The sequence below is a fragment of the Chinchilla lanigera genome, unplaced genomic scaffold (assembly GCF_000276665.1).
Source record: "Chinchilla lanigera isolate Chin_1 unplaced genomic scaffold, ChiLan1.0 scaffold00018, whole genome shotgun sequence".
Taxonomy (NCBI): domain Eukaryota; kingdom Metazoa; phylum Chordata; class Mammalia; order Rodentia; family Chinchillidae; genus Chinchilla; species Chinchilla lanigera.
This window is the reverse complement of record NW_004955419.1, coordinates 22,985,378-23,000,867: the sequence shown is the minus strand read 5'-3', so window position 1 is coordinate 23,000,867 and position 15,490 is coordinate 22,985,378. Positions and strand designations below refer to the sequence as shown.

The window sequence follows — 15,490 nt, the reverse complement described above, 5'->3', positions numbered from 1 at the left end:
ACTGATATTTATTTTTTGCACAGACCCTTTGGGTGTTTTAAATCAGACAACACTTATTAATTACTTGATATTTTTCCAGATTTGAAAACTTGACATTTATAGTGCTCACACTTAAAACTTAATAGTTATTTAATGCTTTTATTATTATATAAGGTACTCATATAAATTATTTTTATTCTATTCACTTTTAAATGTTAGAAATTTGAAGGTCTTTTGATCTTCAAGAAAAATTTTCCTCTCTTGCTGTGTTCTCTGAAACATCAGGAAAACAAACCACTGAAAGAAGATACTTTTCACCTGTAACATAGATCTTTGTCATTTTAATTTCTATTATACTGAAAAATACTTACAGTAGTTTAAAATTTTGAATTTTTTTTAAATTAAATAATTTTTAAATCACTAAGGAAACTGAGAAATATATGTCATGAAAAAATAAATGTTAGAAGTTACCCACAAATAAATTTACAATGCAGAATTCTAGGAAATCATGAACATTTGGCTACAATTTAGCCAATATGGGCCAATATGACGAAATTCAATTTGCTCTTTAAAGAGTAACCATTGTCTATATGGATGCTAAAGCAATGACTCAAACTTTTATAACACTGGCAAAAAAATGAGAAATCTAGTATACATCCAGTTAAAACATGCAAGCACATACGTTCTAACATATCCATCCCCAAGAAAGTTTAAGAAACAATGTTTAAGATTCCAATATTTTATTATATTTTATTTTATTAAAAGCATTATAGCTGCAAAAATATAAATTGATTTTGTGAATTACAAATGGACTAATCACCATGACATGTACAATATTATGCTAGGGTATAGATACAAATAGATAAGATAAAAATCTCCCTAACAGAATCTTTGGTAGCTAAACTGTTTAACATCATTAATGCTTATATTAGTCGGGGTTCTTCAAAGAAACCGAAGGAGTAGAACAATTATCTATTAAGAGGAAAATGGCTCACATGAGAGTACAGGCTGAAATGATCCAAAATTTAGTGTCTGTACATTGGAGACTTAGGAATTTGGTGGTCAAGATGAAATGCTCCATTCAAATAGGGAGATAGGAAGTAAAATAGGTCAGATTTCTCTTTTGTCTGCCCTTTGCTCTACTGAGGCCTTTAGGTGGATTAGGGAGTATAAACTACTGAGTTTATATGTTTAAATGCTAATCTTATCTAATGGCAACTCATAAATGTAGGCACAAACAATGCTTACATTTTTGCAACACAAGACTAGTCAAGTTGACTTATTATATCCCTTAGGGTTCACTAAAGAAACTTTATACATATAATGTAATATATGTCAAATATGTAAATTATGCATACAATGGTCACAGAAGAAGATGTATATGAATTAAGAGACATTGGTGCACTGGATGGTCAAAGGATCCAGACAAATTCATTTTTTTCGTTTTTTTTTGGTTTTTCTCCGGTACCAGGAACCGAACTCACAACCTTGCACTTGCCAGGCAGGCGTTTTGCCGCTGAGCTAAATCCCTAGCCCAGGATCCAGACAAATTCAAAGACTCTTGTGTGAGTTTATACTGGGAAGCCAAAGAGTTTACATTTCTGAAGGCTGAAGATTGTGATCTGGAAGGCTAAAGAGTCTGCAACCCAACAACATAATCCTGGATACAGACATTCAAGGGAGTGGTGAAGATTGGAGCAGAAATAAGACTTTCTCTTTCTTTCCCTTCTTATGCCATCCATCCTACAAGCCTATTGGTTGGTGCCACTTACATGCAAGTTGGATCTTTCCTCTTCAAAAAGTCAGCCATCCAGACATACCCAAAACTAATCTGCCAGGGGTTTCTTACTCAAATCGAAACCACAATTAGCCATCACACTCATATATTTAACCATCACACTGATAAAGATTATATATCTAAAATACTTGAACAACAGCCTATAGTAATCAAAAGTAGTGTTGCCTGCATCTACCCCAAGGTTTATTCTGATAGATTTTTGGGCAATCTTTCACTTTTCCAGATCAAGCCACCCATTCCTTTGTTCTCCCATACTCTCTTGCCTAGCAGGCTCCCTGCAATCTCGGGTCTCATTTCAGCTGGTATTTTCAAGTCTATTTTCTGCCAGTAATGATGAATTCTCTGTTAGTTCATACCTTCTTCTCCTACCTTTCATTAATTTGCTTTCAATGCCAGCACAAATTGGGGTTTTCTGTAATGTATAATAGTTCATAAATGTTGTCTTTATTTCTTAGCTTACTAACTTTTGCATAGATAAAGTTAAAATTGTAATCTATTGATCATAGAACAAGGAGAATTTCCTGGATTATCCATATATACCCAGTGTAATCTAAAAGGACATTTAAATGAAAAAGATGGATACAGAAGGTTGTCACAGAAATGGCACACAAAAAATGAAATAAGAGCACCCAGTTTGCCATGACTGCATTTAAAGAGGGAGAGATACATCAACCAAGGAATGTGAGGAACCTCCAGAAGGCACAAAAGACAAGGAAATGAATTCCCTTGCAGAGCCTCCAGAAAGGAGCACACTCCTTGGCTCTGGTCTACTGAAACTCAGCTGAGATGTCAGCTCTCCAAAATAATGAGATATTCGATGTGTTTTAGCCAGGAAGTTGTGGTTATGTACTATAGAGAGCTTAAAAAATGCACATTTGCTATAGTAGGTTAAAATGAAACACATATCTAAATTGTTAGTTTTATATTTTTAACAATTCTTATCCCCAAAGTCCTTACTAATAATGTAAATGTGTAATAGCAATTTCATGGTCTAAAAAGCTTGATTTCTTGCAGTTACTTCCTTATCATAAGGAGATTTTGATCCAGTACACTTATAAGTTTCACTTGGCACTATATTTTTATGGGGTTTTATAGGTAGAATTAGTGAGAAAAGAACTATAAAAATTTCCGTGCTTCTTAGAGTAAACTGCCACAATACTTTCAAAAGAGGTGGCAGCAGTTTTTCTTGCAATGAACAGTGCTTTCCATCAGGTTTGCCAAATACTTAATGCTCAACTGTGACTACTGATTTTGAACTTTCTGAACTTAAGAGGCAAAAACAACGATAATTGGAGATTTTAACAATCTACATTTTTGAAATATCTACTGACATTGTTTGTAGTTTCACATGGTCCTTATTAGTTATCAATTATTTTCTGAGAATTTGTTGATGTTCTATGCTCACTTTCATACTATTTATATCCTTTCCTTGAGGATTAGCTGCAAGGATATTTGCATTATTTGCTGTCTTTGTTTATAATAGCCCATTATTTATTCCTTCATTACAGAGTAAATATTAAAAGAAAAAATATATTTTTCTCACATTATGAAGAGCTCATTTTCCATATTTAGCATGCACAGTCATTAAGAGACAAACGTTATGAACTGATAAATCATAAACATAATAGAGTAAAGTTACAAGCATTAGAAAAAATAAATAAATAAGAAAAACCAAGTTGGCTTAGTTCCCTCATTTTATTTACATTTGTTTATTTAACTAAAGCAAGCAACACAGAATCCATCACCATTTATACTTGCATAACCACTCTTCATATGTTTACTTTTGCTAATGCTTTATGATTAATGTGGAACAAGAAAAGGAATTATTCTTTTGGCAAATATTATTAAATAATTGATATGTCAGGCTCTTTAAAGGAAAAAAACACAAAGAATATATTGTTTTGTATTCTCTATCACTCAGTTTTGAAAGAAATCATGTAAATTTTAATTTGAGTCTATTGCAAATGCTAGATGTAGGAGCACATCATGACAGCACTGTGCTAAAAAGGAGGAGATGATTGAATCAGGACAAAAATAGGTGACCTTGGAACAAAGCCTTAAAGGAAGAGAATTGGAGGAAAAACTTTGATAAGGACAGAAGCCACTTTCAGACAGATAGAATAGCAAGAAAAAAGAAACCCAGAAGCATGAAAAAGAGACATGTTTGACAAATCATAGCTATTTAATGTGTTTGAAGCTCAGTATAGGGTGAGGAAATATTATTAATGGAGCAAGAAACTTTGTTATCAGATCATGTATAACTTCCTATACAAGTGGAATTTAACTTTCCTGTGAGTTTTATGGAATCAAACTTTATCAACAATAGAGGTGTGAATGAGTATTGATTTGGGAGTATTAATTTGGTAAAAGCATTAGAGATATTGTGACTAGGAATCTGAAATTAGACCAAAAATAAACGATGCTTTAAATTATCCAAATTAGGACATATTAAGGACGCTCATCTCCTAAAATATGTGTATCTCAGGTGTATAACTCAGTGGCACAAGCGTTTACCTGGCAAGTGCAAGGTCAAGAGTTCAATTCCTAGCGCGAAAAAAAAAAAAGGGGGGGCTGGGGATTTAGCTCAGCAGCACAGCACCTGCCTGGCAAGTGCAAGGTTGTAGGTTCAATTCCTGGTACCAGAAGAAAAACAAAAACAAAAGCAAACAAACAAAATATATGTGTATCTCAGAAGGGCTGAAATATCCATTAGGCCTATAAATATGAGACCACAGAATTTCGTGTTTAACCTAAGATACTGGGAGAATGGCAGAGATGTTCTAAGTACTTATATTAGATTGACAAGGACATAGCAGAACATCTGCTTGCAAGTTAAGATGTACAGTGATTTTTTTCCTCTAATGACCTTATCTATTATTTAAGATCTTATACAAACTTTGTCTACTCTTTGTTTGGGAAAAAAATGCCTGCATAGGGAGGCACTGAAGACATACAAGCAGGGAAAGGTCAAGAAAATAACCTTCAAAATGATTAGTCGATGTTTTAGGGAGAATTGTAGGCTTAAAAAGTAAATCTGAAAACAGTAGCTCCAGAAGGAGTTTGCTTCAGCTGTTCTAAGGATGGCTGTACAGTACACACTGTGATGAATTCCTGTGCAACAGTCCTTCTCATCACTGATGGAACTATTAGGGAAGGAAGCTGTACATGTATTTCTTACCTGAGCAGATGCTGTTTCTTCAAATAAATTGGTATAAGTTATCTTCATTTGCAACAGCAGGAAACTACAAATGGTGTTCCCCCGGGAAGTAGACTTTTCAGAAACATATCCAATTTTACAACCGTTATGAGCACTGTTTACTAATTGAGCCACTGATCCCTATCACTGGAATAGTACATAACTCTCTAGAAGGAAAAAAGAGAGTATTTAGCTTACCTGCTGATATGGTTTATGTCTGGATGTCCCCCCAAAGCCTCATGCAGTCATGGGGCAGGCTTCTAGAGTTTATGACTGATTTATGGTCCAATGCTGAGATTATGGGTGTGAGCGCTACATTCACCCCAGGGTGGGCAGCCTGTATACAATACAAGGGAGGAAAAGAGAGGCTTGTTCGCTGCTGCTCCTCCCTTTGGGCTCTTGCTACTTTTGCTATTTTCCACTGCCACAAATTGTTGCCCTCTTCCATGTGCCAAACTCTGCCTTGGAGTCAGTCGGGTATGGACTGAAATCTCCACAACTGTGAGCTACTTAAGCCTTTCCTTCCTTAATTTTGGGTGTTGGGTATTTTGTCTCAGCAATGAAAGAAAATAACAAACACACCTGCCCTGTCCAGGTACCTTCATATTGACAGCAAACTGTCATTTGGGTCCACATTGGGTCTTGTGTTCAATACAATAATACCTGAAAGGGTATTACTTTATTGAAGTGAAACAATATTTAATTAGAAATAATAACTCTACATTGTTACAGAAAAATAATATATAGTAAGATAAATAATTACATAAAGTAAATAAAATATATATGCTTTACTAAAATTATTTTAGAAAAAAGTCAGTATCTATATTCACAGAGTTAAGCAAATAGTTATCTTAGGCATATAGAATAATCATGTATAGAGAGATATATCTATACATATGTGCACATATACATATAAACATATAGTCCCAAATATACATTATAAATACATGAACGTGTAGACAAAGATAATACCAAAGTATTTTTAACCACACTTTTCTTGAGTAACTGGTAGCCCAGGATATAGCAAAAATATAGGTTAAAGATTGTCGATGCCTGATTATATTGTTTTATTTTTTTGTGTTGTGTTATGTTCTTTATCAGAAGAGACAGGTACAAATAATGTATTCGAACTTTTGTTCAATTTTCCTTAAAAATTGATGTGTCTTCTTTCCCTAATTAGAAGAAATTAGAAAGTATGTATAATATCTATGAAGATATGGCAACCAAAAGACAGTATGATGCGTATAATTGGTGGTCAATTTGAATTTATAGAACTACAGTTGGAATAATATAAGAATCAGATTGTCCTATCCCATGTTCTTAAAGAAAATAAATTTTATTTTATTAACCTTTAAGAATATTCTTCCCCATTTATTCCATTTACATCTTTATGGAAATCTCTTCCTTAATACCAATATATTTTCCATATAGGAAAAAGGGGGAGACATTTAATGTAGGTGATCCTTTTGATATACATTTCTTCCCCCAACATTTTATGAAGGCATCATTCCTTTCTTTTGGGGACAAACTTTTATTGAATGGCTAGTTATGTACTAAGTGCTAGACTAAACCCTAGAAATAAAAAGACTGCAATTTAGAGGTCATAGAGGAGCAGGGGAGAAAAACTGTTTAACACTGTAATAATGGGAAACAAGAACTAAAGCTGAAATTGCAAAAGGTGATTATCATTATTGAGGATCTAATATTTGCTAGACACTCATTACAATAAAGCCTTGGGGGAGTAAAAAAGAGAAAATGATTAATTCATCTTGTGAAGTTAGAAAAACTTCACAAAGTAGCTTTTATTTGAACACTCTTAAAAATACTTGAAATTCAACCCACTGACAATGAAAGAAGAATAGAATGAGGGAAGAACATGTAAACACATATCCTGTGTGAGAGCTTCCACAAGACTGTCTTCGATTTTAGAAATAGTAGTCAGAACCTAGGTGAGTGGATATTCTGCATGAAATAATATTGTGATGACTTATGACACAATATTTATGTGTTGAATACTGGTAATTTTGAGTATTCTCTTTATATGATCTCAGGTATTGGAGTTTTTCTTTCCTCTCAACTCAGAAATGTATCCATAGGATATCCTACTCAATCAAATGTTTTAACAGAGCAGAAAATATTAGTAAATAAAATAACATTAGCTCAGTTATCTCTACATACTTACATACAAAAAGATGAGTAGATGGACATGGGAAATATAGGGTTCATATTCCACAAGTTTACATGATATTTTTATGTAAAAGTATTACTGAGCATAATTGGATTTTACAAGTCATAATCACTACTGCTAAAATAATGTGTTCCATTTAAAATAAATGCTTCCTTTACAATTAGTAATATTAGGGGCTGGGGATTTAGCTCAGAGGCAAAGTGCCTGCCTGGCAAGCGCAAGGTCGTGAGTTCGGTTCCCGGTACCGGAGAAAAACCAAAAAAAAAAAAAAAAAAAAAAAAAAAAAAAAAAAAAACAATTAGTAATATTAGTAAAATTTCCTCTACAGGTAAGAAATATGACTACAAAACATTATGAGATAATGAAGTTTAATGTATTTTGCTTTTCTGTATTCTGCTTTTACTATCAGACAATATTGTACAACCCCCCCATTACTTCAGTTATAATTAATAGCTCATTACATCCTAACTTGTATGATTTTCTCAGTTTTATCATATTTCTAGGTGTTGCTTAAATGTTGCCTAAATATCTTCTTGCACAGAGAAGGAAACATTCCTCAAAATGAAAAGGAATCCTACATATGGTGGAAAATATGTGCAACTCGGGTATCTGATAAAGGCTTAGTGCTCCCAGAATAGAGGAAATTCCTGCAACTCAATGGCGAAAACAAAGCAAACAGAATAAAATATCTCAACCAAAAAATGGGCAAAGGACTTGAATAGATTTCCCCCCTCAAAAAGCAGAAAGCATAAAACTGACCAACATGTATATGAAAGATTATTCAATGCCACTAGTCACCAGAGAAAAAGGAAACAAAATGAGATATTGCCATAGGCCCGTTTGGGCGGCTACTATAAAAGAAAAATAAAGTACAAAATACATAATGAAGGGAATAAGGGAGAAAAGATAAAAGTAAAGCAGAAAGAAAGGAAGAGAGAAAGAAAGAAAAGGAGGAAGGAAAGAAAAAAAGGAAGGAGAAAGGAAGGGAGAGAAGGAGGAAAAGCAGGTAAAATAATGACAACTGTTAATGAGTTTGTGGAGAACTTTAGGACACTGTTGGAAGGAATATAAAACGCAGCATCTATGTTGCATTATGTATGAACTATGAAGACATTATGATCAGTAAATACTCCAGGAACAAAAGACAAATGCTGCAAAATTTTACTTATTTGAAAGATCTAAAACAGGGAAATTCATAGAAGAATGAAATAGAATATTGGTTTGCACAAGATGAAGGAAGGGTAAAGTTAAGCTTCCTGTGAAACAGACAGTGTTCTAGGTCTGCTCTATAATGTACACATAGTTAGCAATACTGTAGGGTACACTTGTGTTGATAAATCTCGTTACATTTTTTTAATCCCGATAAAATAATAATTCTTATTTCTCATGTCAGTAATAAGTCATTCTGATTGGTGTGCTCTGGTTATTGTTATTTTACATTAACTTTTTAACTTGCCTAATTTCTTGGTTAACTGAATTTTTTTATTTTGTATACTTTATATTTTTTCTGTTTTATCTCTACCCTAGATATTATTTTTATAGTTTTGTTATTTATTCATTCACACTACTTAATCATAACATAAAGTAATGCTAATAAAACAACTTTTCATAATGAGTTCAGTTTAAGAAACAGAGGTTAACCAGGAACTTTAAATTTTCAATTTTGTCTAATGTCATCTTCCTTTTGGCCCTCATATAGGGTAACGTTATTCCAAATTTGTGTCTGTTATTTCCTCTGTGTATGATTTCATTGCTATCTGAATTTCAAATATTGTATTGTTTAGCTATTTTTAAAGTATTAGGTTTACTTAGAGGTACGGTTTAATAGATTGAGCAAATACATATTCTTAAAACATCCAGATCTAAAATCAAAAGATATAGAACATTTCTGTCACCATAAAATGTTCTCTTTTGCTATTTTGAAGGCAATTCACTCTCTTTCCCTGCAGATTTTGTAGTGTATAAAAATCTAGTCTTTCCTATGTCATTTTTATTTTACTGTGCCAAATACATTTGATAGGCATTCATCTATTGTGTGTATTCTTTTTGGTTGCAGAATGCTATTCCTTCTACTTGTGAATTGCATCTTATATAGCATTGCTTAGTTTTGCATATTCTGAATTGTATGTAAATTAATTCATACTGCAAGAAATTATTTTGTGGCATCCTTTGTTTCTCACTCTGATGCACAGACTACTCAGCCATACTGTAGTTCACTTAGCTCCAAAATATTTCACCATTTAAAAACAATATTAAAGGGTCAGGGATATAGCTTAGTGTCATAAGCACCTGCCTGGCAAGCACAAGGTCCTGAGTTTGATTCCTGATACCAAAAACAAAATCAATAAAAACAACATTAATTTGCTCTCTATTCTTTAATGAATAATTTGATTTGTTCCGGTTTTTCTTTTATAAAAAACTAGAATACTACCTGTAATCTGTATTAGGTATTATAGAGGAATAGAATTGATAGAATATATAAATTGTGCAAGGTGTTTATTAGGTCGACTTAACAGGATCAGAGACAGGAGATTTCACAGTGTTTATTAGGTCGACTTAACAGGATCAGAGACAGGAGATTTCACAGCTGGCCAGATTTCACAGGCCAACTCCGTGCTGTAGAGCTGAAGCGTCCAGTAATTACTCAATTCATGAAGCCGCAGAACAGAAGCAGTAAAGGATACAACACTAGTCTAAGACCTAAAGCATGGAAGCACCCTGGAGAGTCACTGGTATAATTTCTCCAGGAAAGGATGAAGAAACTGGAGTGTGACATCAACAGGTGAAGCTAGCCAAAAGACACACTTGTTCACACTGAATGGTACTTTTCAAAGATATGTGTGTGGTGGGAACTTCCTTTTTCTTTCCCTTTTGTTCCATCCAGGTTACAAGATTATTGGTTGATACCACCAGCAAAGTGGATGTGTCTTCCTCTTAGCCCTGAGTTTACTGGCCTATGTCTCAATCATCTCTGAAAACACCACAAAGATATGTAAGTGTGCCTTATTAATTATCTGTTAGGCATTTCTTAACTCACAGGAATTGACTCAGCATGATAGTCACACAATCCTGTATTAGTCTCTTGGTTCACATGTATAGTAATATTTCTAGGAAAAAATTGCCATCACAGATTAACTGTGCCTTGAATTTTCACTTTCAAAAGTAAATATCTAAAAACAAAATATAATAGAGTTCATCATTCAAGTTATTACTAAATCCTGTACATAGGTTCTTTTGTTTATTTTTGGCAGATAGCTGAGAAGATATGAATGGTGAGAGGTGATATGAGCATTTTCTGGATTGCAAGTCAATGTAGGCAGTTTTTCAGGTATTTATGGCTAAGTCATATTCCCACCAATGAAATGTGTAACATTAGCTTTTGTAAAATTTCACTTTTAGTTTCTGTTTGGGTTTCTGGTTTTGGTTTTCCATGTTGAGTATTATATGCACATGTAGACCTTGTTGAAAGTATTGAAATATTTCTTTCTAACACACATTTTTAAAATTTTCATTATTATTTAAACATTTTCCTTTCCTCATTTCATAGACACTACTTATATCTTATAATTGCTTTAAAGTTCTGTGCTGTGTACCAAATCTCTCACATAATTTTATAAATTTTTTATAAAACAGATTTGCTCACGTGTTTTCCTATGGAAACATGTTTTCCCTCTATCCTTACACTACTTTTACACAGTATAGTATCATTCTCATCAGTAATGATAGCTCTAACATTTAAAAAATATTTCTCTGTGTGTGGACTAAACAGTTGGTCTAATTTTCTGTCTTTGCATCAATACCTTAATTACTGTTGCCTTATAAGAAGTCTTAAATTTTCAAATAAAAGTCTTCCATTACTCTTTGTTTAAATATTTGTATACAAAAATATAGCATTTCATATCACATTATGAGTAAAATTAGAATAGTCGTGGATATTGTGGTGAATTTGTGGTTAATTAGAAATTAGAATCTGTAATATTATAGCCCTCTGATCATGAATATAATGGTTTTCTTTCCATAGGGGACCTTTCAGGTATCTCAGTAAAATATTGTATTTGTTAATTAATATCTAGAAATTATGTTTAATACATTAGGAGATCCTTCATTTATCTTTTATTTCAGGGTACATATTTTAATTTATACTGTAAGGATTTTCCTGAGTTCTTTAGGTATTATGGTTCAAACTACCACCCTTTCCCAATTTCTGTTTTTTTTAGCAATTACTGTTCCTTTTTCCAGCATGTACACTACATATTTCCTCTTACTACTTGTACCAATATCTCAATAGTGATTTCTGCCATCATTTGTATTGCGTATCTATGATTTCAAAATAATTTCATGATTATTGTCTGGATCCGTTACCACCACTGATGTTTTCAAAGTGGTTTTTGAGTCACTTATCCATGGCTGCTTAACCAGCCAGCCTCAAACCAAGTGATTTAAAACAAATATCATTTATTATCACTCATTATAATGAATGTGATTCTGTGAAGGCATGCACAACTGGCCTCAGCTGGGCTTGTTCATGCACTTGAGCTCAGCTAAGAAACTGGTGAAATTGCCTGCTTTAAGAGGGTGTCATTTATCATTTCCACTGGGCTTTACCATCTGGTAGTGTCAGCGTTCCATAATTTAAAAGCATACAAAGCCTCAGGGGCTTGGTTTTGGAACTGGTACAACATGGTTCACAGTAACCTGGGGGTCAAAACAAGTTACAACATAGGATCAGAGTGGAGAAATAGATTCCATTTCTTTATGTGATGGCCTAGAAGTTACCATCTCAAAGGGAAGTTGTGAATAATTGTGGACATTTTTGTAACCTATAATGTCATTTTTTTTTAATTGACTATTTAGAAAATTTTATTTGTCCACTTGTCAGTGTATTTTATATTGGAATATAGACCACACCAGGAAAGCAGGAGCAATGTCTCATTCTACATGTGTGTATGCGCGTGTGTTTGTATATTCATATGTTTTGTCACTGGTTATTTTGGAGGTCTTACATGAATTGCAAATGTAGTGAATTTATGTCATGGCAATTTCCAACATAGACAATTAATTTGGAGCCTTTCTCAAAATTCAGATATTGTTAGATCAACTACTGATGATGCTACTCACAACAGGGGTTTCTCTTTCAAGGATCTGTTTTTTTTTTGTTTTGTTTTGTTTTGGTTTTTTTTTTGTTTGTTTGTTTGTTTTGCAGTACTGGGGATCGAACTCACGACCTTCCGCTTGCCAGGCAAGCGCTTATGCCACTGAGCTATATCCCCAGCTCAAGGATCTGTTTTGATTGATGATTTCTGACTTCCTGTCATAGTTCACGACTGTGGCATGGCACAAAGGATGAAAAACTACATGGAGTCCATGTCCAATTCAAACTCCAAGAAGACCCAGAGGGACTCCCCTAACCGAGCCCCTTCAGTGTGAAAGTCTCCTCAGGACAGCCCTAAACTCAAGTTTTGCACGGTTTTTATTTATGGAACCAGGAAGGAAGGATAAAAGATAGAGGAAGGACATCAGTGCAGGAATCCATGTAAGGTGAAGTTAAAGGACAAGAGTACAGGAAAAGACAGGGGAAAGTCAAGGTGATCTGTTATATAACTGAACTTGGAATCTAAATAATAAATTAGAGCATATGGGAAGAACAAGGGCCGGAGCATTCATTCCTTAAGGCAATGGATTGTAATCCTACTTGGATTTGTGGCCCTGTGGGCTATCTTCTAATCTCTAACCATTTATTCTAGGAGGTTTTGGTTGTGTGGCTCCAATGCCCCATAGCTCTGCATATCCATCTCATATATACTTCTGGCCAATGCCTCACAACTTACAGCACTCTTCCATTTCCTGTGTACTTCTCATAGCCTATTCAGACTTACTAAGTTAATCTATAAATTCATGATGAAGTCCATTGGAATAGATGCCTTTTGGTCTGCTACAAGAAATAAAATTCACTAAGCCAAAAATATGTCCTCAGGCTATTTACGATAATAACTGAGATACAATGTTCACATCACTGAGTGTTACCTCAGCATTAATTTCAAATGTAAGAAGCAGACTTTATTCCTGTATCTTACAGATTTTAAACATTTAATTCTTTATTTTGATATTCCATAGGTTCTATAAGCAGTCTCTAGAACTGAAAGAAATTGAGAGAGAACATACACATAAAATGGCAATTTCTTCACCACCTAACAACCACAGCCTTAAATCCCTATGAGAAATACACAGCAAGGCAGATTGTGTCAGTATGCATATAGATAGATAGATAGATAGATAGATAGATAGATAGATGAGAAATATAATGCGAGTTAAACATAATTGTAATTTTTCTGGAAGCTATATTCAAGAGTAAGTATGAAAAGGTGAAACACGTCTGTAAACATTTTATTTAACCGAAAATGTCATGGGATCAATAAGTTATCAAAATACAAAATTATTTTAAAGTACTTAATTCTTTCTTTTCATACTAAGTGCTTGAAAATGAGGATGCATTTTAAATTAACAGCATATCTCTGTTTGCACTCCAATGGTCACATGTAGCTTGTGTTAATTGTATTGCAAAGCACGACACAATCTAGAATAAGCATGAGACTTGTAATTCTTTACTACCCACCCCACATCAGGTATGGAATTTTAGCTTATTTACTTAAATGAAGAAGAAGAAGAATAAGAAGGGAAAAAGAAGATGGGGCAGAAGTTAGGAAAAAATTCACTAACAGAATAACATTAGACTTCACCCTTCTGAAGAGTTATTAATATTTTTATCTGACTTACTATGAACAACTTCCTTCTGAGGACAAGTTGTACTTGGGGACCAAAGGTACTTGTTCTCTTCCAGGAGGTTAGAATGAGCAGCTGTCATGTGGGTACTCATGTTTAAGTTGTGGATAATTAGAAGAAAAATACATACTGAAACTAAGAATGCAGATTGAAAGTGCAGCAGCAGCATCACATCAAATAGATGATATAAATTCTTGTAAATTTATCTATTTTATTATTTGCTAACCATGCTCATAATATGTCTACCGATTTCACTTACTTCTGAGGATTGCACTTAACAGTCTCATATCCACATTTTCCTGATTATTGGATAAATGCTTATCACATCATAAAGCTGATTGCATCATACTGAGTAATCTAGTATAGAAGTGAATGCACAGTATTTCTCATTTGAAGGAAATAATTTCATTACTGTCTTGGAAACATTTTCAAGCATATTTTTCAATAAAATTGTTTCCATGGAATAGGTCATTGAATATAGAAATGAAGGTGCTACTGGATGGCTGTAAATATTTTAGGTATACCATCAGGGTTTAAATCATATTTGTCTACCTTGTCTGTCCAACAAAATGCAAGGTTTTTATGAAAGCCAAGGATACGTCTGTGAACATTATAAATTCCTTGACCCTAAACTGAATGCTATAAATTTCTTGATATATTTCAGAGTGAAACATGAATTTGAGAATGGACTTTTGCAATACATGGAATAATAGGATAAACCTATCATCTAGTTAAATCTATAAAAATGTAGCACATGCAACCACCTCATATAGACTCTTACATTTGACTAATATTCATTTGCTCTTATATATTTATTATGAAGGTTGAAAAATACGTATCACAGTTATTTTAAGCACATTAAATGCATTTTTACTAATCTTCACCATGATATATAAATAAATTATCCATCTTCAATTTGTAGATGGGGAATATACTTTAATTAATTAATTGATCAAGTTACTAGAAAAAAAATAGTGGATCACAGTTAAATAGTGTAAGACTGACTCTAATGCCCAAGTACTCTGTTAATGTTCAATATAATCATTTCTATTGGGAGCAACTTGGAAGGCACAGTCAGCGTTTTGCAGTTGACAGTCAATAATTAGAAAGCTAATAAATCTAAAAGCCAACTGTTTCTGTCATGGCATTAATGGAGCAGCCACTTCTGTCTCTGTATTTTTGGTTAATTACCACACCTCTCAGGTAGTTTAACTGGTAGTCTCTACCTGAGTATGCTTAATACCACCTGAGACATGCAGTTATCACTCACATGTATACTGCCTGCTAAGTACCACTGATTAACCCACAAACTTAGCTTAGCATTGTACTCACTGGAGTATTTTATGAATAAGATGTGGAAGGGAAATAAAAAAGAAATTAAATGTCTTTACAGTTTCCTTTAGTATATGTAGGTCTACGGATTCTGCTATCCTATCATGATCTTAAAAGTAATAAAATGTGGCAATCGTTTATGAAATGAGATTACATAAAATGAATATAACAATAACAACAGAAGTATCAGCTAACAATTTCTTTTTTTTTTTTTTTT

The 15,490-nt window shown here is 33.5% G+C and overlaps 1 long non-coding RNA gene across 1 annotated transcript in view; it reads left to right on the top strand.

The window, feature by feature from the left end:
• The window catches only part of LOC102006132, a 42,956-nt gene extending 30,246 nt beyond the window's left edge, over positions 1-12,710 (top strand). The window contains exons 2-4 of the long non-coding RNA XR_260655.1: positions 10,046-10,153; positions 10,413-10,489; positions 12,479-12,710. This is a non-coding gene — a long non-coding RNA (uncharacterized LOC102006132). The remainder of the gene's footprint in view (positions 1-10,045; positions 10,154-10,412; positions 10,490-12,478) is intronic.
• Positions 12,711-15,490: the final 2,780 nt, after the last annotated feature.